The following is a 26,451-nucleotide window of genomic DNA, read 5'->3' as shown; positions in this document are numbered from 1 at the left end:
TTCAAAGAAACAGATAACACTTTTTAATGTGAACCAAAGTGGTTGTTTTGTATACAGTGTTTTACAGTAGCTCTTGAGTAGATTTCCACTTCTTTTCTTTTATAGATTTGCTACAAAATGTTAGCTTCGTCATCCAATGAGACAATGTAGTTTTTGTTGTTTGTTTTGGTAGTAGGAGAAAGCAAGGAAAGGGGAAAGAGTACCACCGTCCTTTTTTGTGTTATTTTTCTGTTGTTTATTGTTCAGTTGTTGTTTTGTTTTGGAGGGAGTCTGAGATTCCTCTATTACCCTTGTCCCTGAAAGGCACAGAAAGGTCAGCATATCCATGGTTGTAGCAGAACAAGTACATTCCAGAAAGGGGCTGTATATTTCGTTGACCCATTCTTAATTCCTAGTGGCAAAGAACGAAATGAGAGAAACACTTTGAATGTAGGTTCTAGTGCTCAGTTCTCAAGTCTAAGTCTTTAGCAGAAATGCCTGAACGCCTTCATCAAAAACAAACAAAGATTAGTAATATTTTGAATATCGAGATTGGATAGGAAGCAACATTTATAGCACACTCTTGAAAGAACCACATGACAAATCCAACTGATCAGGAATTGTAATTGAATGGAAGAGGGAACTATTTCCATTGTCTACACCCTATCAGTGACCTGGATGCTAAATGAAATCTTAAAAAACAAAATAAACAAAAAAAAAACCACTTGCTTATGTATCCATTCATTCTTTTGCATAAGTTGATAGAGTTGGGCATTCAAATTTTTCAGCATTAGTTTAAGAAGTTTCATCTGTAAAATTACGTATTTAAGAGAGAATGCTGCATTTCTCTTTTATTCTTATTTCCAAAATTTGTCACATATGGAAAGCTTCAGTTTTTCAGTAGAATTCTTATTTATTATCAAAGACAGCTTTTGTGAGGAAAGCAACACCTTTTTTGACAAACCCAATTTGTTTGCATATGAAATATAATGTGAAAATTAATATTGTACTGTGTTTGCAATACTGTGAAAATACTGGGATCTTATTTTGACTAATTATACATCTTAACTTATCCTATAATGAAACATTTAGCTGAGATGTAGTCTTGCTTTGCACTTTCTTTTAAGTAGAGGTGTGAGTTTTCCTGTTTTGGCTGTGTTCCATTTTGTGCAATAAGATTGCATTTTCTTTTAAAAAGTCCTCTGCTTCAAAACCAACTTTCACTTTCTTGTATAGAGTTCATATTTACTCTGGAGAGGTTTGCAAATCGTAATGAGTTGACAGCTTTACAAAGAGCCGTGGGATTCTTTGAGATTAAAAATAACAATTGAATATTATATATATTATGGGTTGCAAATTATGGCCCATGCCGAATCTGGCCTGTGGCCTCTTTCTGTATGGAACTCAAGCTAAGAATAGTTTTTATATTTTGAAATTATTTAGAAAAATAATATTTTATGATACACAAAAATTATATGAAATGAATTTTCAGTGTCCATAAATAACATTTTATGTGAATACAGCTGCACTGATTCATTTACATATTGTTTAAGACTTTTGTGCTACAACACAAAAATACTTGAGTAGTTATGACGGAGACCATATGGCCAGTAAAGCTTTAAATATTAATTATCTGACCCTTTACAGAGATATTTGCTGACCTTGGTCTCTCTTTTTCTCTCTTTCCTTTTTATATATAGCTATAGATAGGTAGGTAGATTTATGATCTATTCATCTATATATGTATATTATCTACCTATGATCTAGCTATATCTACATCTCTATATCTACAACCTATCTACATCTATTTATATAATATCTATCAAAGAGAAGGAGAAAATGACATTCAATTAAGAAATATAACTGCCATTTAATCTCAAATGTGTTTGGACATATTTATACTAAAATGAACAAAATTTATAGTAATCAATATCTTGTTCTCATTTATTCTTCATGTGAAAATAGCACACAAATTAAAACAGAAGATCCATCCCATTTCATGTTCACATTGTTAACCCATCTTCATTTACATAGCTATACCACCTCCAGGCAAAGATGAGGTTTGCACTATTAGGCAGACACTGAAGCAAAAATAAACTTCTTTTCAACATGTGATTTTTCCAGCTATCATGTCTTTGGCTCACACAGACTCATAAAAAGCTTTAAATTTACTACATTTCTAAAAGGATACAGTTTGTGCAGTTGGTAACTGTCACATTCTATATAGACACTGGTGAAATATATTCACAAAGCAAATCAGTTATTCCTCTCCTTTGCCCAGAGATGGAAAATCATTCGATCTCATAAAACTTTCTTATTTTATTTTATATTTTTATAGCTAAAAATATGAAGCCGAATAGTGACTTGGGTGGTAATTGTTGATTTTAAAATGTCCTCTCTCTAATTTTAATGTCAGCATAGCAAATGGAGAACCACTATTGTTTGTTGCTTGATCATAATCACTTTCCTGAACTAGGAAAACCACAGAGAATGTGTGTGTGTGTGTGAGTCTGTGTGTGTGTGTGTGTGTGTGTGTGTATGGGTGGGTGGGTGAGTGGGTCTGTACAAAATAAAAATACAGCATTTAATTTACATGTAGTTTGGGCTATAAATTGTGAAGAGGCAAAAATTTTTGTTATTTTTTCTAAATTAATGTCACTGAAGAACTGTGATTATTAATACTTTAAGTGGATGGTGCTTTCCAATTACAATTAATAATAAAACCTACTTAGATTTTAAAAATAATTGTTTTACTAGCTAATTCAGGCTAATGTCAAGATAATCCAATCAGTGTAGACATTTAACCATATTCAATTATTTTAACTACAACGATGTTACAGAGTTTGAAAGGCAAGTGCACATTAAATTTCTGCTAAAATAAACACTTCGCATTTCTTATTCTGAAATCACCTTGTAGGCAGGCTTATATAATAACATGGACTCTTTGAAATCATTATTTGCTCAGTGTGCTATTAATAATAATCTTTTCATGTTGAATGAATTGAAGATGAAGATCTACTCTTTAGCTCTGACAGTTAAGTGTAATCTTTTAGGAATGTGGGCAAGAGGCAAGAAAGGAAACATGGCGATTTACATTTCTCAACAGTGCTGATCCTGAGAAAACATACTCAGAAGACACCATGAGCAGAGCCTCCACGTGAAGTAAGAATTGTCCTTCCTGTCTACACAGTTAGTTCAACTAATTTTACTGGGATGACCACACATTGTCCTTATTTCATCACCCTTTCGCTCTACACACTAGACTCTTCCTCTCTACCCACAAACGCTACAGGACTTTCTTTATTTCAATACAGTGAAACTGACTCTGTAAGCTGCCCCTTCCTTACTGGTAAACAACTTTATCCAATTTTAGGTCCTTTCAATTTGTTGAAAATCCTGTATTTCCACATAGGATTTTGAAATAGTTTGAATGCTGTTGGAAATGATACGTTCTGTTATACAAAACAATCCATTGGAACGTTATTCTTGAATGAAAAGAAGTTTACACATTTCCTCTTAAAATAAGATGAATTCCTCTAAAAAGTAATTTTGTAGGAGAAATATTAAGAAACACTATCATTTGAATTTTCAAAGCATCTCATATTTCCAGTGTCCTGCTAAATCTAAAACATATTCTTTTATTTTCTTTAAAAAAAAAATTAAAAAGAGAAAGTGTCTTTGCAAAACAGGAAAAAGTATTGACTTAAACATACAAAAAATTACTGCCTTTTTTAACCACTTGGATACATGTGTTTTAATAGTAGATTTGTTTACATCATCAAATTCTTTCTATCTTTGCTATATTGGTTTTTCAAAAGTAGACCCTAAATATTATTCCTACTAAGTTTCAGAAATATACAAATTATATCTATATTTTCTGTCCTGAACTATTAGAATAACCTCTCATGTGACCATATAAACAGCAACCACATTCTAGTTCAAAATGCTTTGGAATTGAAAAGCAGTTTTCAATTCCTACTTATAGTGGGGTAACAACGTCTTTAGGCTGCTTAGGGCTAAAAGCGCCACACACTTTGAAGATAAATTAGTTTCATTTTTATTACTGTATTGCCAGCTTCTCTTTCAAATTACATTTTTAATAAATTTGATCTATAGCCATTTTGAAGGGTGAAAGCCCATAAACACATCTTCCTGCTTTAATTGCCTTTATAAAGCACTTACTCAAAAGGGTAGTTTTTCTTCCCAGTTGTACCACCAGTTTTTATAAGTGAATCTGCCTGCCTCTCAGGATAAACTGAAACTCACTGCTAAAAATGAATCCTGTACTGTGGGGTGTTAATATATTCACACAAATTTTTATTACAACAAAAAGAAAAATAATTGCCTTTTCAAGGAGGTTGTATAACATTAACAGGTTACATTTATATTCCAATTTATTTACAATAACATACATATTATATTCTACATATCATGGTCCTATTGTCAGATCAATGCTGTTTGTGACTTGCAGGCAGTTAAAAAACCACACCTTTTGTCATAGAACAACAGGCTTGAGCAAGTTTTCTACCGGGCACTGAGCCACATGAATCCATGTATCTTTCTCTTCTCTATTTGTGTGTACACTCCTCCCTGGGTGATCTCATCCAGAGTCATGAACTTGCATTCCATCTACATGCCCATGCCTCTGTTGTTTGGATCTCTACTCCCATCTTCCCCTGAGTTCAGACTTGCACCGCCTACTGGCTCTTCACTGACCGGCTAACTGATGCTCAAATTCAACGTATCAAAAGCAGAACTCGTAAGTCTCCCTGCAATCTGCTTTCCCCATCTCAGTCCCTAACGTCAACATTTCATACTTGGGCCCAAAACCTTGTAGAAATCTGTGACTCCTCTTTATCTCCCACATTCCTCAGCTATTAGCAACTCCAATGCTCTCCAACTGCATAATACAAACGTGTACACACAGAATCTGACCACGTCTTAACATCTATTCTGTGAATACTCCCAACTACCACAGTCTTCTCTCACCTGGACTGTAACATACTACTGACAGGTTTCTGTGGCTCTGATAATACTCTAAACACTGGCTATAGCGATATTTTAAAATGTGAATTAGATAATTTCTCACCCTTGCTCAAGACTGGCCAATGGTCTCTATCACACTCAGAATGAAATCCAAGCACCATGGGCTACAATGGCACACGTGAGGCAATCCTTACCTTATTGCTCATCTCACCCCACTCTCCTCCTCACGCATATTGCTCTAGCCATGTTCACTGACCTTCATGCTTTCTGTGAACGCCATGCCCACTCCTGCCTCAGGCCTTTGTACTTTCTCTTCTCTCTGTCTGGAACACTCTTCCCCAGGTTTTTGGATGGCTCACTTTCTTACTTCATTCATATTTCAGCTCAAATGTCAATTCCTTCGGAATGCCTTTCCTTTCTAATCTAGCATCTTCTACTCCATCTGTCACTCAGTAATTGTGCCCTTATAACATTTTTTCTACATAGGTCTTATCACTCTCTGAACTTTTATTATACTTATTTATTTTTGTATTCATTTATGGATTTTTTCTTTCCTCTCCCAGTAGAATGTTAGCTCCATGAAGGATAGCAGCTAGTCTCTTTTCTTCCCCACTGGATCCCTTTTGATTCCTGTATCCTTTGAAGAAACAAATAAATCTTCCCACATGGGGATATTCGATTCCACTATTGTGTAGACGGCCACTAGGTATGGGATGTGGAAGGTATAAAGTAAACTCAGACAGTGAAATACTAGGCCCAAGTCAGCAGATGCACTTCCTGTCTCAGTCACGATTTCCTCAGCAATTGCAAGAATGTAGGAGGGGAGAAATGGGGAAGTACAGAAAGAAGTGTTGAGGCGTTGGCATTCTGGGATGAATACTAAGAATATGTGGGGCAAAAAAAAATTGCTGTGAACATCTCACTTCCAATAACACATAAGAAAGCAATTGAGTCAAACTGGAAAGTGAAAATCAGAAATTCATGATTTAGAAAAAAAAGTTTCTGATTTCCCACATAAACTCAGAAGTCATTACATTTTAGCAGTTGTAAATATCGCTAGGAAGCATTTTAACAATGCAGACTTTTGAGCCTCTGGGATTTGGGTCTGTTCTCCAGAGGATTCCAACGCAGGTGGTCCGTGCACATGTTTTGAAGAATGGGGACTGGGAGCAGTGAGTGCTCTAAACTATTTTATTTCAATAAAGAAAGGAGAAATGTTTTCTAGCTTCCTTTAGATGCACAATAAAAATATATTTTTTCACATATTTATTTATTTATTTATTTATTATTTTGCTTTAAGTTCTGGGATACACGTGCAGAAGGTGCAGGTTTGTTACATAGGCGTACTTGTGCCATGGTGGTTTGCTGCATCCATCAACCCGTCATCTAGGTTTTAAGCCCCGCATGGATGTCCTAATGTTCTCCCTCCCCTTCCCCTCCACCTACTGACAGGCCTCAGTGTGTGATGTTCCCCTCCCTGTGTCCATGTGTTCTCATTGTTTAACTCCCACTTATGAGTGAGAACATGCGGTGTCTGGTTTTCTGTTCCTGTGTTAGTTTACTGAGAACGATGGCTTCCAGGTTCATCCATGACCCTGCAAAGGACATGAACTCTTTCATTTTATGGCTGCATAGTATTCCATGGTGTATATGTGCCACATTTTCTTTATTGAGTCTCTCATTGATGGGCATTTGTGTTGGTTCCAAGTCTTTGCTATTTTAAGTAGTACTGCAATAAATGTACGTGTAGATGCATAATAAAAATATTTTTAAGATCATCTATGGAAACATCAACCTTGACTGATTTATTTCAACATATTCACAAGGCATTATTTTTGTAAACTTATAATTAATTTTCAAGAATGTCATTAACACAGTTTTAGCATTGCCTCAGCCCCTCCGTTGGTGAAAACTAGGACGATTACAGCATCTATATCACATGATTATTCAAACATGTTAAGTGATGGAAACACTTAGAAAAGTGCCTGGCCTATAGTAATCTCAGTAAATATAGCAATTGTTATTATTATTACTAATTTAAATCATGATCTGCAAAACTTTTAAAGTTTCATTCATTTGACTATAATCTTAATTGGTTTACAACAGTTTTTGCTTAGGGTGTAAACTGACACCTAAATTTTCATGTGTTCTGGTTAGGTGCATAAATATTCTGTATTAGAAAAATCACAAAGTTTACCTCAGTCAGTGTGATAATTAACCCAATTTTAATCTCTAAGAGTGAATTGAAATAGGTATTTCTTTTGAATCCACACTATTAAACTTTAAAAAGTCATGTATTTTTACTGTAAAAAAATCAGGAAATGCAGAAAAATATTACCTATAATATTACCTGTAATCCATTAATATATTCCATGCAAAATGTCATCTTTTGGTGTATATAAATTTTTCTTTTTTTTGAAACAAAGTCTCACTCTGTCGCCCACTCTGGAGAGCAGTGGCACAATCTCTGCTCACTGCAACCCCTGCCTCCTGGGTTCAAGCAGTTCTCATGCCTCAGCCTCCCGAGTAGATAGGATTACAGGTGCCCGCCACAATGCCCAGCTAATTTTTGTATTTTCAGTAGAGACAAGGTTTCACCATGTTGGTCAGGCTGCTCTCAAACTCCTGACCTAAGGTGATCCACCCACCTTGGCCTCCCGATATGCTGGGATTATAGGCGTGAGCCACCATGCCCCGCCGCATAAAAATGTTCATAAAAATAATGCCAAAACTTTACATATTTCTTAATTTTTTCAATAAAATATGCTTAAAAATTTATTCTATGTTAATTTTCATTTTATTAATCTCATTGTTCAATTATGTGACTCCTGGAAATTAAAAAGACAGTGTGCCCTTACAGACAAAGTATAGGCACTATTTCATTAGGGGGAGAAAAGAGAAGTATGGTGCCCTAATATAAATCCATCAGTGTGCCCTTCCAGGATTCCTCAAGGAATGAAAATTTTCCAGGTATACAATCCCCAGAGTGATATTTGAGTGAAGACAGCAGGTCTGTCCTACCTAGAGCTTCCTAATGGAACACTCTAATGATAACTGCTAGTTTAATTATGCACAACGCAATAACATTTGAATAGCAGCAAAAAATGCAATAACATTTGAATAACAGCAAAAGAGAAGTCAAGTAATACTTAATCTGCTTTAATTATGTATTATTTTAGAAAGGGATATCTTCTTAACAGGAACTCTCACTCAAAATTACAGCTTTACGCTTTTAGCATGGATATTTAACACAGAGGCCAGCTCCTGAGTATTCATGTGGTCAGATGTACCTTTGCATAATATTGTAGAGAATTCTCTTTTAACTGACAAGTGAGTGGAAATCCTGCCAACATTTCTTTCTTCTTTTTAAAAAATTCGTTGCAGGCTTATGCTCTACAGACAATACACCCATCCTTCAACTATATAGCTTCAATATAATTGTATTTCCCTTTATTTCTCACTTTTATGTCTTTGTTTTGAAAGGCAATGGTGTGTAGATAAAAGCTTACGAGTAAGATAGACAGTAAATTGAATTTCACCTCTCTATTTGTTTACTGTGTGACCTTGGACAAGTTGCTTAACTTGCCTAATTCTCAATTCTCTAATGTGTAAAATGGAGATGATGACATATTTTATAATTCCGTTGTGAAATTTGAATAATAAGAGGCATAGAGATCATCTGTCACCTTATGCTGTCTCAATATAAGTCTCTTTCCTTTCCTTTTATTGTATTGTACTTTTCTGCATATTTCATTGTGTAGTTGTCACATATTTTAAATTATCTCATCTCTTTTGCTTTCATTATTTCCAGGTTGATCTCAGCTGCATAAGATATGTCTGGGACCATCTGGCTTATTAGTCTCTCTCTCTCACTCTTTTTTGTTTGTTTGTTTTTTCATGTTTACATTTACTTTCTTTCAAATAGAACATGTTTTTCGTTTGGAAAAAATCTGAAGGTGTCATATACAAGTACATAACAAACAGCTTCACCTCAGTCCCTTATCATTTTAATTTATTTTTCGTATTCCTATGGTGACGGCTCTAGACCTGATATATAACATATTTGTATGTGTTCCCAACTTATCTAACAAACCATCTCCTTGCAAGTTTTTCTTGACCTAAATGGCATACAATAGCCTTAGCTATGTTCTTTGTCATGATACCAGAATACAATCCACTAAATAGCTTAGTGGCCCAGGACTGCATGGGCCACATCCTGCCTCTTGTCAGACTAGCATCTTTTCCTGGAAAACCGATTTTATCAGGACAGTGATGTTTGTCACTTCTAGTTCTTCATACCTTCTCAAACATCCTTTAAAAATACGATCACAAGATTCTTTTATTGTGTTAGTTATTTCACTTTTACTTATGAATTTTTAGCTAAAATAAGATACACAGTTTAGGGTCAGACCACTGGGACTGAGGACACCTCTCTTTTTCAACTCACTGATTATCCTGTCTCCAGGTTGTGGAGTGAGGTCTCACATTGAATCACTGGATTTTTCATCTTGGGCTTCTTTTCTGTTGGGAAACCATATAATTTTCTTTAAAGGCCTTTTCTTAAAATTGAAACAGTTAAGTTATCCGATTTCTTTTTCCATATCTTTTTTTTTTTTTTTTTTGCCGTCCATTTGCACTCTGAACCCATCAACCTCTCGTCTCTTCATGAACACAGCAAGATGTTGGTAGCATGTGCCTTCATTTTTGCCTTACCCTCCTTTTTTTCTTTCTTTCAGTTTGACTGTATCAATACAAATGGCCCTCATTTTGCTCTCTGATTTATGTGGTAATTTCTCATCCTTGTTTTCCCCCTACTGGTCTCATTAAATGTATCTGAAAGTAAAAATATCTTCAGCCTATGAATTGTTTGAGCTTCATTTTTTCTTCTCAGAGTGCTTCCTCTAGAACTTTGTTGATGGACTCCGATGTCCTGACAAAGGAACAAAATTTTTCACACCTTGGATATTTCTTCTAGAATTTTAATCATCTTCCTGTTCTGTAGGAATAAGGTTATCTTCCAAGTATATTTTCCAATATATGCAGCTTTTAGGGAAGATATTAATGATTTGAAAAGTTGAACTTTTCTTTTTCTCTTACACATAAACCCTCACAGTCCTATGACTCATCTTTTAGAAGTAATTTTTCAGCCTTTCTGCATGTATATACATGTCAACATTTTAAATTCTGTATTTGTTTTAGATTGATTCTATATATTTGCATCCTTTGTATAGTTTTATTTATTTTTAGTCCTCTCGATTTTTTTTTCTAAGTAAATCTTATATTCTCTTTAAATACAGCCATTTTTCTTCTTTAAGGAAGGGAGACATACCCTTAAGTAACCTATCCATTTGTATTTCTTAGTGCCATTGTCTGAGAGGAAGAGGGTGCTGCAGCATTTGCTATAAAATCAAATCTCTCTTTTTCCACAATTGACATCCATAATCATCCATTTCAGAGTTAGTTCACTTACCTCTGAAATGTTTACATGCCCTGTCAGCTAATGTGATGGTTGCAGATATACTCACTCTCAGTACAGCTATTTCCCAATTTCCAGACTCACAATAAAACAAGTTTATTTAGTTTGAGTTCCAAAGGCTGTAACTCTAGCTTCTGCATTTTAATTATCTGTTTTCATTATCTTCTTTTCAATTGTGATGTGCTCATATTTATCCTTCAAGGTTTTGTGCCAAACCTCTTTTTTCCTTTTCATGATTCCTCATAATCCACAGACTTACGGAAACACAATATTTCTTCCTGTTTTTCTCTTTTTTGTTTTGAATTTGAGTTTCATTTATTTTGGACTTTTGGAGGAGTTTCCTTTTATTTATTTAGTGATAATTTTGTCCTTTCCCGTATTTATTTTCTTTTTCCTTTATAAACTTCCCCCCCAATTTCTGTTCCAATGTACACATTCTCTTTCCTTCTGCAAAAACTTTGCTTTTTCTTCTTTTTATTTCTACAGATCTTGATCATCACTAGATATTTCATTTACTTGTCTTTTATTCTTCTTTCACCATTATGACTTAAATTGCTAATTTTTAATCATCTCCTCATCTCTACCTAAAGCTACTTTGAATAATTTTCCATATCAATTTATTCTAGGACTCAATATTTTCGTTGTGTACAATTTTATTATCATGTGCTTTTAGGAATTTTCTTAAACACTTCCCTTTCATCACAAAAATTACAAAAGGTACAGTAACAGCTTAGCAGCTAATATTAAGCAGTGCTTAATAATGTTTAGGAAGTGCTTAATATTATTTATGAAAAGCCTTCTATATACCAGGCCCTCTGCTATGTGTTTTACCTGACAGAATTCTCTGACTCAGCTACTGTTAGCCTTTCATTTTATAAGGGACAAAACTGAATTTTGCAGAAGCTATCCAAGTTAGGGTTTAGTTTGCTGAGAGTCACACAAGGAGTAAGAGGAAGATCTAGTATTCAACCAGCTAGTCTGACTCCAAAGTCTGCCCCCCATCCCACCCCCCACTCCCGCCAGGAATAAATCTTCCTCCCAGAATAAGCTTTATTTAGGCATCATTTTAGTGTGGGGCAAGACATGAAATTAAAGCCCTAGAAAAATCATTTGGATACTATGATACAGGCCAGGTAGCACACATTGATGAACACATTCATCCAAGTGGTGCCACCGCCCTTCTTCTCCAGCTGAGAGCTGCCACGTGCTCGTGAGGAGGGGTCAGGATTTGCCAGAGTTCTTAATCAGTCAAGGCAATTAGAAATCCAAGTATTTTGCGTGTGATGTTTCCCATTAGAAAAGTTGTATCTCCTTAAAAAAATTATACATCATGCTGGCAAACCAAAGACATCTGTATGTGTAATACAATCTGTGGAATTAGATACCTCCATTTAACTGACTCCTAAACCTGTTATATCCCATGGATACCATTTTTCCTCTAGAATAACATAATTAGGAATATGGTGCCTATCACACCTCCCTTCTCACCCTGAGGTTGTGCTCTAGAACCAACCAACTAGATTCAAATCTCAGCTTTTCCACATGACCTTATGCAATTTACTTAACCATTCCATGCCTCAGTTCTTTGCTTATTAATATAAAATAGAAATAAAATTGTCTCCATCAGAGATTTTTAAATAGTTGCCTTTAAAAATAATTTTCACCAGTTTCACTGGAGAGTGGGGGAGTAAAACTTCTCATCTGCCTGGCCAACAGTCAGTTCACCATTGGGTTTTTATGAGGATTTAGTAGGTTAACATTTGCGTATTTAATAAAACACTGAAAGAACAGGAATAAGAAAAGATCACTAGGCTTTAACTCAGGATCCCTGAAATTTGAATCGAAGTTTTTAATCCACTCACTATGTGACCTTGAGGGAGTCACCTAAATGCCATTTGTGTCCTCATCTGTAAAAATATATTTTGTTTTGAAAAATATGTGTGTTATCTTATTATCTCAAGGTATTTGAGGATCCCTCATGTCTATTCTTTACAGAAGCAAAACATCGCATCTTTCCATTTTATAGGACAATGCCAACTCCTGAAGATCTTGCTGTACATGGTCAAAGGGTGAGCATACTGCAGGCAACCAAAGGTCAGGCATACTGCAGGCAACCAAGAGTCAAGACAAATTTACAGGATCCCTCCCTACCGCGGCCACTACCCAGCTTCCCAATAGTGCCTTCCTAGTAAGGGTCTATCTGGTCTCAGTAAAAGAATACAGAGTCACACAAAGGACATGAGCTTTTGGAGCAGCCTTATGCACACTGAGTTCTATTAATGATGTGGTTATAAAAGGAGGCTGAAGTAGTCATGGCTGAATGTTAATTTAACTACAGCCATATATAGTGCAGTTTAGAGTGTAGGAAGGAAAGGTATCCTATTAATATCTATGAGTGTGTTAGGACTCCCATGTACCAGTCAGGGTGAGTGACATAGCAGTCCTAAAGAACAAACTTTATGAACCACAAACTGTTCTTGGAATTCAAGATCTGCGAAAATAATGAATATTTCCCCAACACTCTTAACTTTGAGAATAGAAATACTGTTCCATAGCATAGTGCTTGATATTATTTAAGAATTAATTTTAGAATGGCTTCTTCTAGTTTTATTGATCAGAGGCTGGAGCTGCTTCTTTAAAAGGAATTGCGCTAAAGTGTAAAAGTTTAAGGATTCAGAAAAGTCTTATGTGTTTATGTTGGCTAGGTCAACGAGAAATAGCTCAACAAGGTAGAAAGATCATAGAAGACTACACTTTGTTAACAAGACTTTCTTTGGTCGCTCATCAACTTTAAAATTATTGGAGTCCTCTAATAACATTTACCTTCTGCTTCTCTTTTGGCAGTTTTTGCTTCATATTAAACTTATTTATTTATGTGTCCTCAGATTGTGTGTTGCTTATAGTCAGAAACTGTCTTTTCCCTAGAGTTTCTCTGCACCAGCTAGCACAATGTCTTTCAAGCGGGATGAGTATAAATGTTTGTTGAATGAACTAAAACACACGTGTCTTCATAGGTATACATATATACTCATCCTAAGACATTACCTACTTATTTTCCACTGATCTCAACATATGTTTCCGTTCATATGACTCTAATACTCTAATTTCTTTTAGAATAGGTTGAGCCTTGTTTAAAAGAAGGGGGTGGTTTACACACACACACACACACCCTTAACATGCCCTTGGCAGAAATCTTGATCAGTCAAGGCAATTGGAAATCCAAGTATTTTGCATGTGAAGTTTCCCATTAGAAAAGTTGTATCTCCTTTAAAAAATCATACATCATGCTGGCAAACCAAAGACATACGCATGTGTAATACAATCTGTGGGATTAGACACCTCCATTTAGCTGACTCCTAAACCTCTTATAACGCATGTATACCATTTTTCCTTACCCCAAAGAAATCATCAAATCAAAATCCACAGAAATCAGAAGGAACTAAAAATTATTTAATTCAGTCTCTAATTAATATTCATAGATCTATGGTTATACAATATTTGATTACAAAGTCATTTAAAATGGATTAATGGAACAAAAGCTTTATGGTTACTAATAAAGACTAAATGTACATTATGATTATTTAATAATAGAAACTACTAGAAACCTGATTGTATACATATAGGAAAACTAATGCAAAACTACAAGCAAAGTTTCAAAGATGATTTTTTGAAAAAAAAAATTCTAAACCAAATACCATTTCCCTTGATAGATTTGCTGCCCATGCTAATGGAGACAAATACCTGCAGAAGAACATAATCAAAACTCAAAGGAAAGTAAGGAGGAGCAAGTTTTTTTAAAAGGAATACAGTTTGCAATCCTATTGTAAATAATTCTTGTTGATAATTGATTTTGTGCTTAAATCTCACAAGAATAAACAGTTTTTAGTAACGCTTTAAATTCTTAGCGTTTTCTAGGAAGCAGTTGTGATCAGTGAATCAGATCTGACTTAATCTGATGATTGAGTATTCTTTTCAATAGAAAAGCCAAGAAGAGCTGGATACTATTTGAATGCTTCCTAAACCCTATTTCAACACTTTTCAAATTGAACTTACTCTTTTCCTCCAGATATGTGCTCTTCCTTTTATGTCTTGTGTCTCCATCAATACATTACCTTCCTTCTAATCACCAGAGCTAGACAGTCCTGGTTATTGTTGATACATTCTTTCTCATCCACAGCCACATTTAATAGATCAATTATCCTCCAAAAACCCTTTCCTGCCTTGCTTTTCCCATTGCCACTAGTTCAAGCCTTTATCATCTTTTTCCTACTGCAATAATCTCTCACTGGCCCTTCCCTCTCAATTCAACTTTCTATAATACCACTGGATTTATCTTCCTACAATACTAACAAGCTTACATTGCTTCCCAGGTTAAAAAAAAAAATAGAAGAAATGATTTCTAAAAGCACAGATGTCTCTCCATTTCAATCTGGGTGCCAGCAAGCGTATTTTGTTTAGTCCACGGTCTAAAATTTTTTTTGATTGGTCAACATTTAATAATTTGTAGAATCAACTTATGATATTTACTGCTTTTCTTGAGAAAGAGAAATCAGCAATGAATGGTAGGTTGACATTTCTCCCTTTGAACTGATTTGCTGTCCCCACATACTCCTGCAAATGTAAGCCTTCTCTATGTCACTACAGTCCCCATCACTCCCTGTTGTCCCCATGTCTCCTCAGCAATGACAACTTCTGTTGCTTTCACTTGTCATATCTTTTTTCGCTGTAGTTTTTCTTATTTCCAACCCACTTCCTCCTACTGTATGATAATGTCCATGTTTCTTAGCACAGCATTCAAGGCCCTTATAGGCTGGCTTCATTATCCTCTTCTTATTTTATCCTCCTCTATATCCCACTTTATATTTTAGCCATATTAGACCGCCCCTGTTCCTAGACATGTATGAGCTGGGGGTTTCAAGTACAGATGGACTCAGACTGTTTGGCGTCAAATTTCCATCTGTGTTAGCTCTGTTATCTTGGATAAACTACCTGACCTCTCTGTGGCTTGGGTATTTCATTTCTATACTGCAGATGTTGGTTCCTACCTTCTACAGTTATGATAATGATTTAAGAGAGTTAATACATAGGAAACTTTTAGCACTTAATAAATGCTCAGTAAGTTTTAGGTATTGTTAATTTCCCACGAAATATTTTACTCATGAAGTTCCATCAGTTGAGCATATTTTTTTGTTTTGTTTTTTTGCCTGGTGTACTTCTACCTCTTTAATATTCAACTTAAGTGTTACATTTGGGAAATGTTTTCCATTTTGCCCATCAGAATTAATTACTCCTTTTGTTTATGTAAGTACTCATAGCCTAATTTGGTTATACCTCTTTAATGGATTTGCCATATCTCCCACTGGATTTTCAGCAACTTCAGGGAAAGGAGCAGGTCTTACATGTGACTTTATGTTCTGAATATCTAGATGAGTGAAGTACAAATAGTAAATGTTCAGAAAAAGTGTTGCTTGAAGAAAAGTGAATTTATGAGCTTGCCTTTGATGAATCATGTAATTATAAGCTGAGTGAATCTTAAAGAGAATCATATACAATTCACTTACGGGAAAAGTGAAAAAAAACCAAACAGATGTGGAAATTAAGTAATTTTACTATGGATAATTAATGAAGTAGAACAAGGACTAGGCCACCAACACCATTACCCTGAACTTGCACTTCTGTTTTTTTTTTTTTTTTTAAAAAAAGGTATTCATGAGAAGCCCCTACATTAAAATAATAGTGGGGTCATGCAGGCAGTTCTCCTAGAAGGTAATTGTCTGCCAATGTTATGCCACCAAACCACATGTCAGGATGAAGATGGTGGCAACAACCATATTGTTGAGGGACCAAAATTTATGAGGTACAAACTTGCCATTGCCAGCATCTCTTTTGTGCAGGGGACTTGTACCATCTTCCCACTCTTCTCAAATCACTCATTCATATGCTTCCCTTATCTCCACTCAGAGGACATGAGCTGGGGAGGGAACTTGAGGGTAGGGAACCTGTTTCAATCTATTTTGTGGCTCCAGTATCTAGAAGAATTCTCAGCAAATTATAAACACTCAGTGGATTTTTTTTTTTTTCAATAAATCCGTGGAACAAAAGTCTCAAGAAGTAGAACATGGAGCTATGGAGATAGATCACAAGATAGAGTCAACAATTTGCTAGGCTCATGTAATGACTTATTGCTGAGGTCTCACTGCTGTCTGTTCATAACACTTATCTTCCTTTCTTTATACTCCATACTGGACCCAATAGATAGAAATGATTAATTCCCAGTAGAACTTTTCTATGTGTGTTCTAGGCTATTTTTTTCCACTTTCTGTTATAAATTTAGTTTGCCACTACACCCAATTTTTTTCTTTTCCTGCTGTGGGCACTATTTCAATACCTAAAAACTCTCAATTTAAGTAGAGGTTTGTAGTTTCTCCCAAAACTAAAAGCCAGCATATGACAGCAAGAGGAGATATTTCAACAGTAGTTGATCACAAAATCTTGAAGTGTTCTTGTGCACATAGGTTAAGAAAATGCATCCATGTAGGATGGTTAGATTCAAAACCCTAGAAGGTACAAGTTTAGAGGAACTGTGAGTACTAAAAAATTTAAAAGAAATGGGAACCTCAAGGTTTGAGTGTAAAGCTTATTTTTTATTTATTTATTTATTTATTTATTTATTTATTTTTGCAGAAGGCAGGGGAAGGTGGCAGGGGTTTGGGAATGCTTTTTATTTTCAGCCTCAGATGCTCTTATAAGAAAGTAAACCCAAGACTAGGTGAGAATTGTGTGGCTTCATTTTGTCAAAACATATTGCTACTTATAAGATTAGGGATGCTGCCAATAAAATATTTCTTCAACCCTCGAGGTTCTACAAGAATAGACTCTTGGATAAGATTATTGTTAACTGCACAAGTATTGATATAGCCGCTAGTTAATAGCTACTGGCAAACAGCAGCCTTTTTTGTTCTGTGTGAATAGTTCCTCCTCTACTACTCTGCCAAACTAAGCACATTTGGTGTGTTTTCAAAGTGGCACACAAGAGGTCAATTCATTAATCATTCTCAAATAGTGGGAAACATAGACTCCTGTCTAGGAAGCCACTGGAAATGCAGTCTTTTCTGTTTTCCATTTTTAGTCAGAAGGTGATATTCTTTCCCCTAAAAATTTCTTCCTTCTTTGTCTTACTTCCTCAATGTCCTATACATTTCTCATCTCTTTATATGAGAATTCCAATGAATGGATTATTTTTAAGTAGACACTTGAGTGGGATTTGGTAAAAAGAGGATATTTTGTTTTTAATCATGTTTTACTCTATTTACATATAGTGTATAAAATACTTGGCCAAAATGGGTTTTTCTGAATTTTACCCCACTAAGTAAGTCACTTCTTTGGGCACGATGTATGCTCAATGTTTGGTAACCACACATCTATCTCAGGTAGATGGGTCATAGACGAAGCTAATCTGAATATCACCCCCTCTCCATCCTAGGCTGACCTCGCAAGCATGGGATTTGGTGGCAGATAGACTTGGGTGGATGTCTGGCTCCAATTCTTGCTAAATATGAGACATTGGGCTTATAAAACTTCTCAAAGCTTTGCTTTCCTCTCTCTCATCTGGGTCTAATTGTACAACCTATCTCACAGAAGAGTTATGAGGCTACATTTGATAATGTATGCCAAATATCTCAGCAGAAAGAGGAAATTTCCTCCTAGTTTTCTCATTTCTTTCCTTTCTTTTCCCTCCCTCTTTATTCTTTTCCCTCCTCTCTTTCTTTCTTTTCTTCCCTTTCTACTCTTCGACCCCCTTTCCTTTGTTCTCATCTCCATATCTGAAATGCATCCCTTCGCTCTACTTTCTCATATGAATTCCACTAGAAAATGATTCATACATATTTTAATTGATTAGGAGTCTATAAACAAATGAAAAACAAGGGACTTTTTCCTCTAACCTGAATTCTATTAACATAGAAAATAAACTAACTTTTTAGTATAGAATTTTTTTTTCCCTTAGGCTTCTAGCTGGAAAGGACTTCAGATTTTGGATGACACTGACACAGCTGGCTCTTTTGTTTGGTGGAGAGAATTACAGAGCTGAACACTGAGTGTAATATCAGATGGAATTCAAGAGCCTTTCCTCTCTGCTCTCTGGATCTCAGTGAAATATCCTGTCTGTTTTGAGGGTCAAAGTGAGTTCTACTCAGTAATTGAATGCAGAGCATAAAATCCTTGCCCATTTTCAATTTGAAGCTTCCAAAGCTGATCAGGCAACAGACCTCTGACATTTTGTTTGTTTTCATGTGAATATAAAACTCAAATATTTAATTGATTGTGAGCCTCTATAATATGCGGTTTTGCCTTCATTTACAAGCATCTCCCTCCCTCTCCCCTTACCTCTACTCTGAGTGCCCAGCTTTCCTGCAGTCCTCAGCCTTCTTTGCCTTCACCAAAGCCCACAGTACACTTGTCTAATCTTTTGCACGCTCATTACTCAGAACGGGCAAACAAACAAATCCACTTGGGAAAACACTTTTTAAAATTTAGTTTTATCTTATTTCCAGTGCTCCTTCCTGCAATTATCTTTGCTTTCTCAAAATGTTTTGACTTCTTTCAGGTTGTAGATTTGATGCGTGGTCACATTTCTCAAAGTATAATGCCTGATTCTCTTAATGGTCTTCTGAGAAAGAATCCGAAAGCTATTTCTAGGTAAGTTACATCCAATTACTCGACTAAATATCCCAGGTGTTCCCTGGCTTAGGTGCTAAAGACATCACCCTTTCACATTTCTCCAGAGATATGATACCTACCAGTTTTGGCTTGATCATCCAAGTAGGAATTGCACATCATTGTAAACAGTTGCCTCCAAAGAAACCTGGCTGGCCAATGTGTGACCCCAATGTACTCTCTTCTTCTTCAATTGCGTTTAGGTTTCTCCAGACACTTCCTATATTTGCAGTTGATGTTCTTTCTTTCCTTCACCATTAGTTTCTTATGCCTATATCTGCTCAACTCTTTATCACTTTCTTTTCCATTTTTTATAAGTATTTATGGCTTGTGCTTCTTACAAAGATAAGGCAAAGAAAAATAATCTTACTATTTAAGAAGCACACAAAAATGACAATCAATGGAAAATATAGCTCAGTCTAGGAACACAAATGGATTCTTTCACGACACCAAACACACTTGAAGGCAGGGCTGCAGTGCTATTGCCATCTCTCTGTCTAAGCCCTAACACAGTACCAGCTACAGAGTGGGAGCTTTGTAACTGGTTAATGGATGGCAGTGTGGATTCCCCTTCTTTTCTTAAAATCAGAGCCTAACACAGGCACAGTGAGATGTTTGCTATTTATGTGATGATTTTGTATTAGGACAAGATTGCCTTTTTTGGGGGCAGCTTAAGGGATATTCTATACTTGTGAATTAAATTATATATAATTATATATAGAATGGTAGTCATGCACACCTATGCAATTAACACATTAGTGGATCAGTAAAAGAATTGTGGTCATAATAAGGCTTCAGAATTTGGGATCCGGTCTCTATGAGGAGAGTCCTCAAAGGTAGAACAGCATTTTCAATACTGAAAACCTCACGCCGTGGAGTTTTTTTGACTCCCCAGATGCTGGTCATAGGTCAGGATTTTTGGCTTTTACACTCACCAGTTGTAGAAACTTGAGGAATCAACCACTCTGGGCCTTACTTTTGCCATTCATAAAATAATAAACCTTAAAAACTGCCAAAATTAGATGATTTCCTTGGAAAGGTCTTTATATATTATTTGATTTATTGAGTTATGGGTTAAGCATTTAGTTATGTGAAGCATTTTAAACAATGACTGGCAAATAGTAAGCACATAATATTAGCTCTTGTTGTAGTTATCATTAGTAGTAGCATTACTGAGTTGGTGTCATGGGCATGTGGCCCACACAAGGAGAGGTATGCCTTGGCAACAGTTGCTACTCAATAATTAGGAAGAGCATCAATCCATGAGATAACTACATCACTTTACTTTCCTTGTTCATAGGAGCTACACAATACTTTTGCAATAAAATGTGCCTTAAAAATTTTTTTTTGCATTACTTGTGGGGGATCAACACAGCCCCCACCTTTTCCCTACCACATTCTTCCCAAGAACAGAAAATAGCTTCTAAACTCTCACTGTACTTTAGAAAATGCAAAGAGATTGTATTTTTCAGGCAAAATTATACATTTTCTGGGGCTTCCACGTCTCAAAACCTACTGCCAGACTTAAGGACATTCTTGAAGTGGGTGCAGTAATGGAGGATAAAGCAGGAATGAAAATCTCTGAGTGTTGCTGCTTGTGTGTGGTCCCTCCTCTCCCCACAGCCCAACCCTGCTGCTCTAGGAGACTTGCCAACAGCATTTTACCAAAGGGAAAGAATCTCCAGAGTGGCATTTCCCTCCTCAAAATGTGAGAAAAACCATACCTAGAGAGGAGAGTTTCAGGGCTGATAGGAGGGGTGGAATGGAGGAAATATTCCCAATTTGTTGTTGTCAGTTTCCAAGAGACTCCTCTCCATTCTCATATGTAGCCAAAGTGCTCACGGAAGAAGGGGAAATGACATTCATTCAGCCATTCATTCATTCATTCAAACATTCATTGAGGATCTAAGCAATAAAATGCGGTGGCAAGAGGAAAAAAAAATGCTACACAGTCCCACTTCTTAAAGTACTGAGGAAAAGAGGAACTGCATAACTGAAACATAATAGTTAAGTCTTTAAAATATAAGGCATGAGGGGAACACAGAAGACAAAGTCCTAGTAGGTCCTGAGTGAGGCAAAGTGTGCGTGAAAGAGGCAAGGTGCTTCTAGGCAGAGGAACAACAAATATGAAGATGGAAGAGACTGAAGCAGCATAGTTTTTAGAGAGCTAAAAGTGGAAGCTAAAGAAGCCACACCCAGGTATGAGTCGAGAGACAAGGTTGGATGCGTAGGCAAGGAAGGTATGTGTGAAGTTCACTTGCCATGCTAAAGCATTTGAGAGTTTTTAAAATTGTCCAATGGGAAGCTATTAAATAATTTTAAATAAGAAAAAAAGTTAATTCTATTTTGCATTTTAGAAACATGAAGCTAGCAAGAGTTTTAAGGCCAGATTGTTTATATGAGTGATTGTTTTGGGGGGCTTGGGTGCACTTAGGACATGTTGGCCAAATAGTAATGCATGCGAGTAATTCTACTGAGAAATGATACAGCCCTGAACTATGCCAAGAAACGGGGGATGCAAAAGATAAGATGGTGTGAAATGTGAAAAGAAAGTCCAGAATGAACACCTGGATCCAGACCTAGCCTCTCAGGTAGCTGGTAATGCTTATAACCTGATACAGAAGGGTGGGTTGGGCTGGGAGAGAATAGCTCCATTTTGTTCTTGTTCAGTTTGAGCAAGCACTGGAACATTGACAAAGGCAGACAGCAGATGTGCTCATCAAAAGTATTTTTGCTGTATATTGGGTTATCAGGATGGACATGCATGGACTAATCAATGTACTTCAATGAGAGCGGTAGAAAAATGGAATGAGCAACAAATGGAGTCATCATACAGCCAGCACCATATAGAAGGTGAGAACATGGACCCTAGAGCTACAGTGCTTAAATTCAATCTCCATCCTCATAACTTAGCAACTGTTCAGCCTTGAGCAAATTGTTTAGCTTCTCTGAGTCTCAGTGTCATCTTTAAAATGAAGACAATAGCAGTATCTGGTATAACCCTGTTATCAACAGTGAATAAATTGATGCCTATAAAATGCCTGGACCAGTGGGTGACACAAACTTAAGGAATAGTATCTTTTTCTTTCTTTCTTTCTTTTTTTTTTTTTTTTTTTGAGATGGTGTCTCTCTCTGTCGCCCAGGCTGGAGTACAGTGGCGTGATCTCGGCTCACTGCAAGCTCCACCTCCCGGGTTCACACCATGCTCCTGCCTCAGCCTCTCGAGTAGCTGAGACTACAGGTGTGTGGCACCACACCCGACTAATTTTTTGTATTTTTAGTAGAGATGGGGTTTCACTGTGTTAGCCAGGATGGTCTTGATCTCCTGACCTTGTGATTCGCCTGCGTCGGCTTCCCGAGAGATTTTTCTAATGAATGAGAAGGACCAGGAAATATTTTTGGTAGAAGAAAACAAAAGCTTTAAGAAGAGCCTTATGGAGCCTCATCATTTAAAAGTAGATAAATCAATTGGCAAAGAAAAAAGGATGAAATATGGAGACCAAGAAGATGGACAAAAAGGCCTAGAGAGAATTATGTTATTGAAGCCAATGAGGAAAAGATTTTCTGAGACTGTTTAACATGGGCAAATGCACACACATGATTCAATTAAGGTTAAAAATTAGAAGTGTCTTTGGATTTGTCAATGTTAATATTTTCAGTGAAGTGAGCCTATTTTCAGCAAGAAGATCATGACCAGTAGGCTGAGAATGAATGAAGGACAAAGATGTGAAAATCCTTTCTACATCCATTTCAGGAAGCTTGGCAATGTGAGGGAGGAGGGAGGGACAAGTGTGTCTGGAGGGATAAGAAAGGCTGAGGAAGTATTTCCATTATTATTACTATTGGTAATTTTTGTTGTTTTTAGTGTGCGAGAGACATAACTATGCTTGCAAGGGAAGAGGAAAATGAGCTTGAACATGCATGAAAGAGAAAATATGAAGCCACATTCCTGATAAGAAAGAAAGAAGAATTTTCTTTGCTTTCAGTGAGAGCAGAAAAAAGGCCTGGAATGGCTGCTTTTAGGCAAAGCACTATCACACTCTCACCCGAGTTCCTGACAAGGTGCTAAAAGGCCTAACAGTCTCTGTTTTGATATCAATGCTGTCTTACTATCTGATGTCAGTTATAGGTCAATCTATATTTTGCCTCTCCCTGTAATCCTACAGCTCTAGTCTCTGCTGCCCAATACGGTAGCCATGAGCTCCATGTGGCTATTTATATTTCAATTTAATTAAGAAGTCAGGTTCTCAGTTGCACTAGCCACACTTCGAGTACATATGTGGCTAGTGGTTTCTGCATTAGGAAGCATAAATACAGAACATTTTCCTTATAACTAAAGTTCCTCGGACAGGGTTTTTCTAGGTGATGAAATAAACACCATTTCTCTTACTGGGGTTTGTCACATGTGAGGACCCCCTGATGCTGCTCATATCATTACTCTATTGACCTTGAACCCTGAGCAGGGTCCTTGCTACCTGGCCTTCCCACTGTGCTTGTGGTCTTTCATTAATTCTCTCTGTGGGACTCCTCTGTCTTTTAATCTTTCACAGCACCCTAGGTTCCCATGATTCTCTATGAAATTCCCTTTTTATTGGCCACAGCTGCCTCCCTTGAAGACTTTTGTAAACACCCACTTGCCCACTGACCTTGGAGATACTATGTCAAACTGTTCTCTTTGTCCAACCCTGCAGTCCACCATCCGTTTAGTCCCACTTCATATTCAGAACTTCTCCTTATGCTCCTCCAATTTTAAGTCAAAGGCTGCCAGCGAAGTTCAGCACGTGGACTTTGGATTCCAGCAGACCAGCTGGTACAGCATTTTATGTGTGTAACATGGACACGGTTCTTAATCTGTTAGAACCTCACTGACTTCATCAGTGAATTGGGAACAAAAACATTATCTGCTTCCATGGGTATCATGAGCATTATGTGACACAAATTTGTCTGCTTTGTAGCGTGATTCATGCTATACTGCACACTGTATTATTTCTTCCTCCCTTCCTCCCTCCGTCTCCCTTCCCCTCTTTTTTTTTTTTTAAGTAATTTCAACTTTTGTTTTAGATTCAGTGGGTCCATGCACAGGTTTGTTATATGGATATATATATATATGATGCTGAGGTTTGGATATGAATCGTCCTGTCATTCTGCTGGCTGGCGAGCGTAGTAACCAACAGTTAGTTTTACAACCCTTATCCCCCTCCCACCCTTTCTCTCTTTTTGCTCTCTTCTCCTCTGTCTTGAGTGTGTTCCCAGAGACTCAAGGAGTCAGAGGTTTTATTTGATTGTGAGTACAGAGGCCTTGTAAAAACACATGCATGCATATGTTTGTTGCAGCAGTATTCACAAGAGCAAAGACATGGAATCAACCTAAATGCTCATCAATAATAGACTAGATAAAGAAAATGTGGTTCATATACACCATGGAACACTATGCCACAAACAAAGAACAAGATCATGTCCTTTGCAGGGACTTAGTTGGAGCTAGAGGTCATCCTTAGCAAACTACAGCAGGAACAGAAAACCAAACACGGCATGTTCTCCCTTATAAGTGGGAGCCAAATGATGAGAACACATGGACACGTGGAGGGGAACAACACACACTGGGGCCTTTTGGAAGGTAGAGGGTGGGACTGGGGAGAAGAACAGGAAAAATAACTAACAAGTAGTAGGCTTAATACCTGGGTGATGAAACAATCTGTACAACAAACCCCTGTGACACGAGTTTACCTATGTAACAAACCTGGACATGTACCCTTTAAGTTAAAATAAAAGTTAAAAGGAAAAAGAAATTCTTATTAGTCATCCAGAAGTGCCTAAACAACCATACTAGAAATCAAGTAGCCCTTATCCCTGCTTCCAGTTGCATGTACTCACTCCAGTCTTGCAATTTAAGCTGCTGTTTGATACATTCACTATGTAGGCGCATCCTTAGATAATCGATTGCTTGATTTAAACTATGTTTCTGTCTCAATATAATCTTTATTAAAGCCTCTGGAATCAACAATTATTCAAGTAATTTTCAAAAAAAAAATACAACCAATAGCCCGTAGTTAGTTCCTTTCCACAGTTTTGACTTTGCATATGTTCAAGTCAGAATATTCTTTTTCTCACTGAGCATAATACAATTGCATAAAAAACATATTTTGGGCCAGGTGCGGTGGCTTATGCCTGTAATCCCAGCACTTTGGGAGGCCAAGACAGGCAGATCATTTGAGGTCAGGAGTTCAAGACCAGCCTGGCCAACATAGTGAAACCCGTCTCCACTAAAAATACAAAAATTAGTTGGGTGTGGTGGTGCAAGCCTGTAATCCCGGCTATTTGGGAGGCTGAGGCAGGAGAATTGCTTGAACCCGGGAGATGGAGGTTGCAGTGAGCCAAGATTGTGCCACTGCACTCCATCCTGGGCGACAGAGTGAGACTCCATCTCAAAACAAACAAACAAACAAACAAACATTTCACAGAGGATCAATGGATACTGTTTTGTCATAATTTGTCTTCTTAAATGTCTTCTCCTTTTTCATATTCCTGGTTTCCATTTTTAAGCTAAGTAAATCTACACATGACTTTTAAAATATTTATTCGAACATACACATAGACATTTGTTGATATATTTGTATATCATAACCTGGAAATGGTGACTATGTCTGCTCATTTTTAACCTTTTCACATTTTATGGTTTTATTTGGTATCTTAATTGCTTTGCATGCTATTTAAAAAGAAGAAAATATTAAGAAAAAAGTGTGTAACTCAAAGACAGCTCGAAATATTAATCACTCTCTGACTTGAGGACCCCGTGAGTAACGTCAAAACTCATAGTATCATAAATAGTCTTATTGTAATGTGAACATAAATGTTGCACACAAAGTCATGACTCTTGAATAAAGCACCCTGTGAAGAACGTTCAAAGACCTACCATACTCTAAGGGTAAGCAATACCAGCGCTAGAGTTATGAACATCTGTTTGGAACAGTTTTCCAGTAAGAACTGTTCCTTTTATGAGGAAAAATCTGAAGAAAACATCAAGTGCTTACCATTACATCATGCTACAGATTTTCTACACCTCCGTAAGGAACAAAGTTATATGAGCTTACCTCCCTCTGCCCGCATAAACTGTCAATAAAACTGCCCTCGTGTCATGCACAACGGACATTCCTGGAGGTTCTACATTGAAAGAAGGACAACTCAGCCAGACCCGTGCTGGCAATTGTATTTAAATTGTATCTTTAAATATACTTTTAAAATTAAATCTGTACCGTGTAGGCCCCCACTAAGTAATCTGTGTTGGAGGAAGGAGG

General features: G+C 36.7%; 1 long non-coding RNA gene across 1 annotated transcript; it reads right to left on the bottom strand.

Moving 5' to 3' along the window:
* Positions 1 to 26,231, bottom strand: LOC129013301 (uncharacterized). The gene is made up of 2 exons (XR_008493824.2): positions 26,188 to 26,231; positions 1 to 391 (listed from the first exon to the last, which is right to left on the bottom strand). It is a non-coding gene; the product is annotated as an uncharacterized LOC129013301 (long non-coding RNA).
* Positions 26,232 to 26,451: the final 220 nt, after the last annotated feature.

The sequence above is a fragment of the Pongo pygmaeus genome, chromosome 15, assembly GCF_028885625.2.
Source record: "Pongo pygmaeus isolate AG05252 chromosome 15, NHGRI_mPonPyg2-v2.0_pri, whole genome shotgun sequence".
In the NCBI taxonomy this organism is placed as follows: domain Eukaryota; kingdom Metazoa; phylum Chordata; class Mammalia; order Primates; family Hominidae; genus Pongo; species Pongo pygmaeus.
Note: the sequence above shows the minus strand (reverse complement) of the source record. Positions and strands in the feature narration are given on the sequence as shown.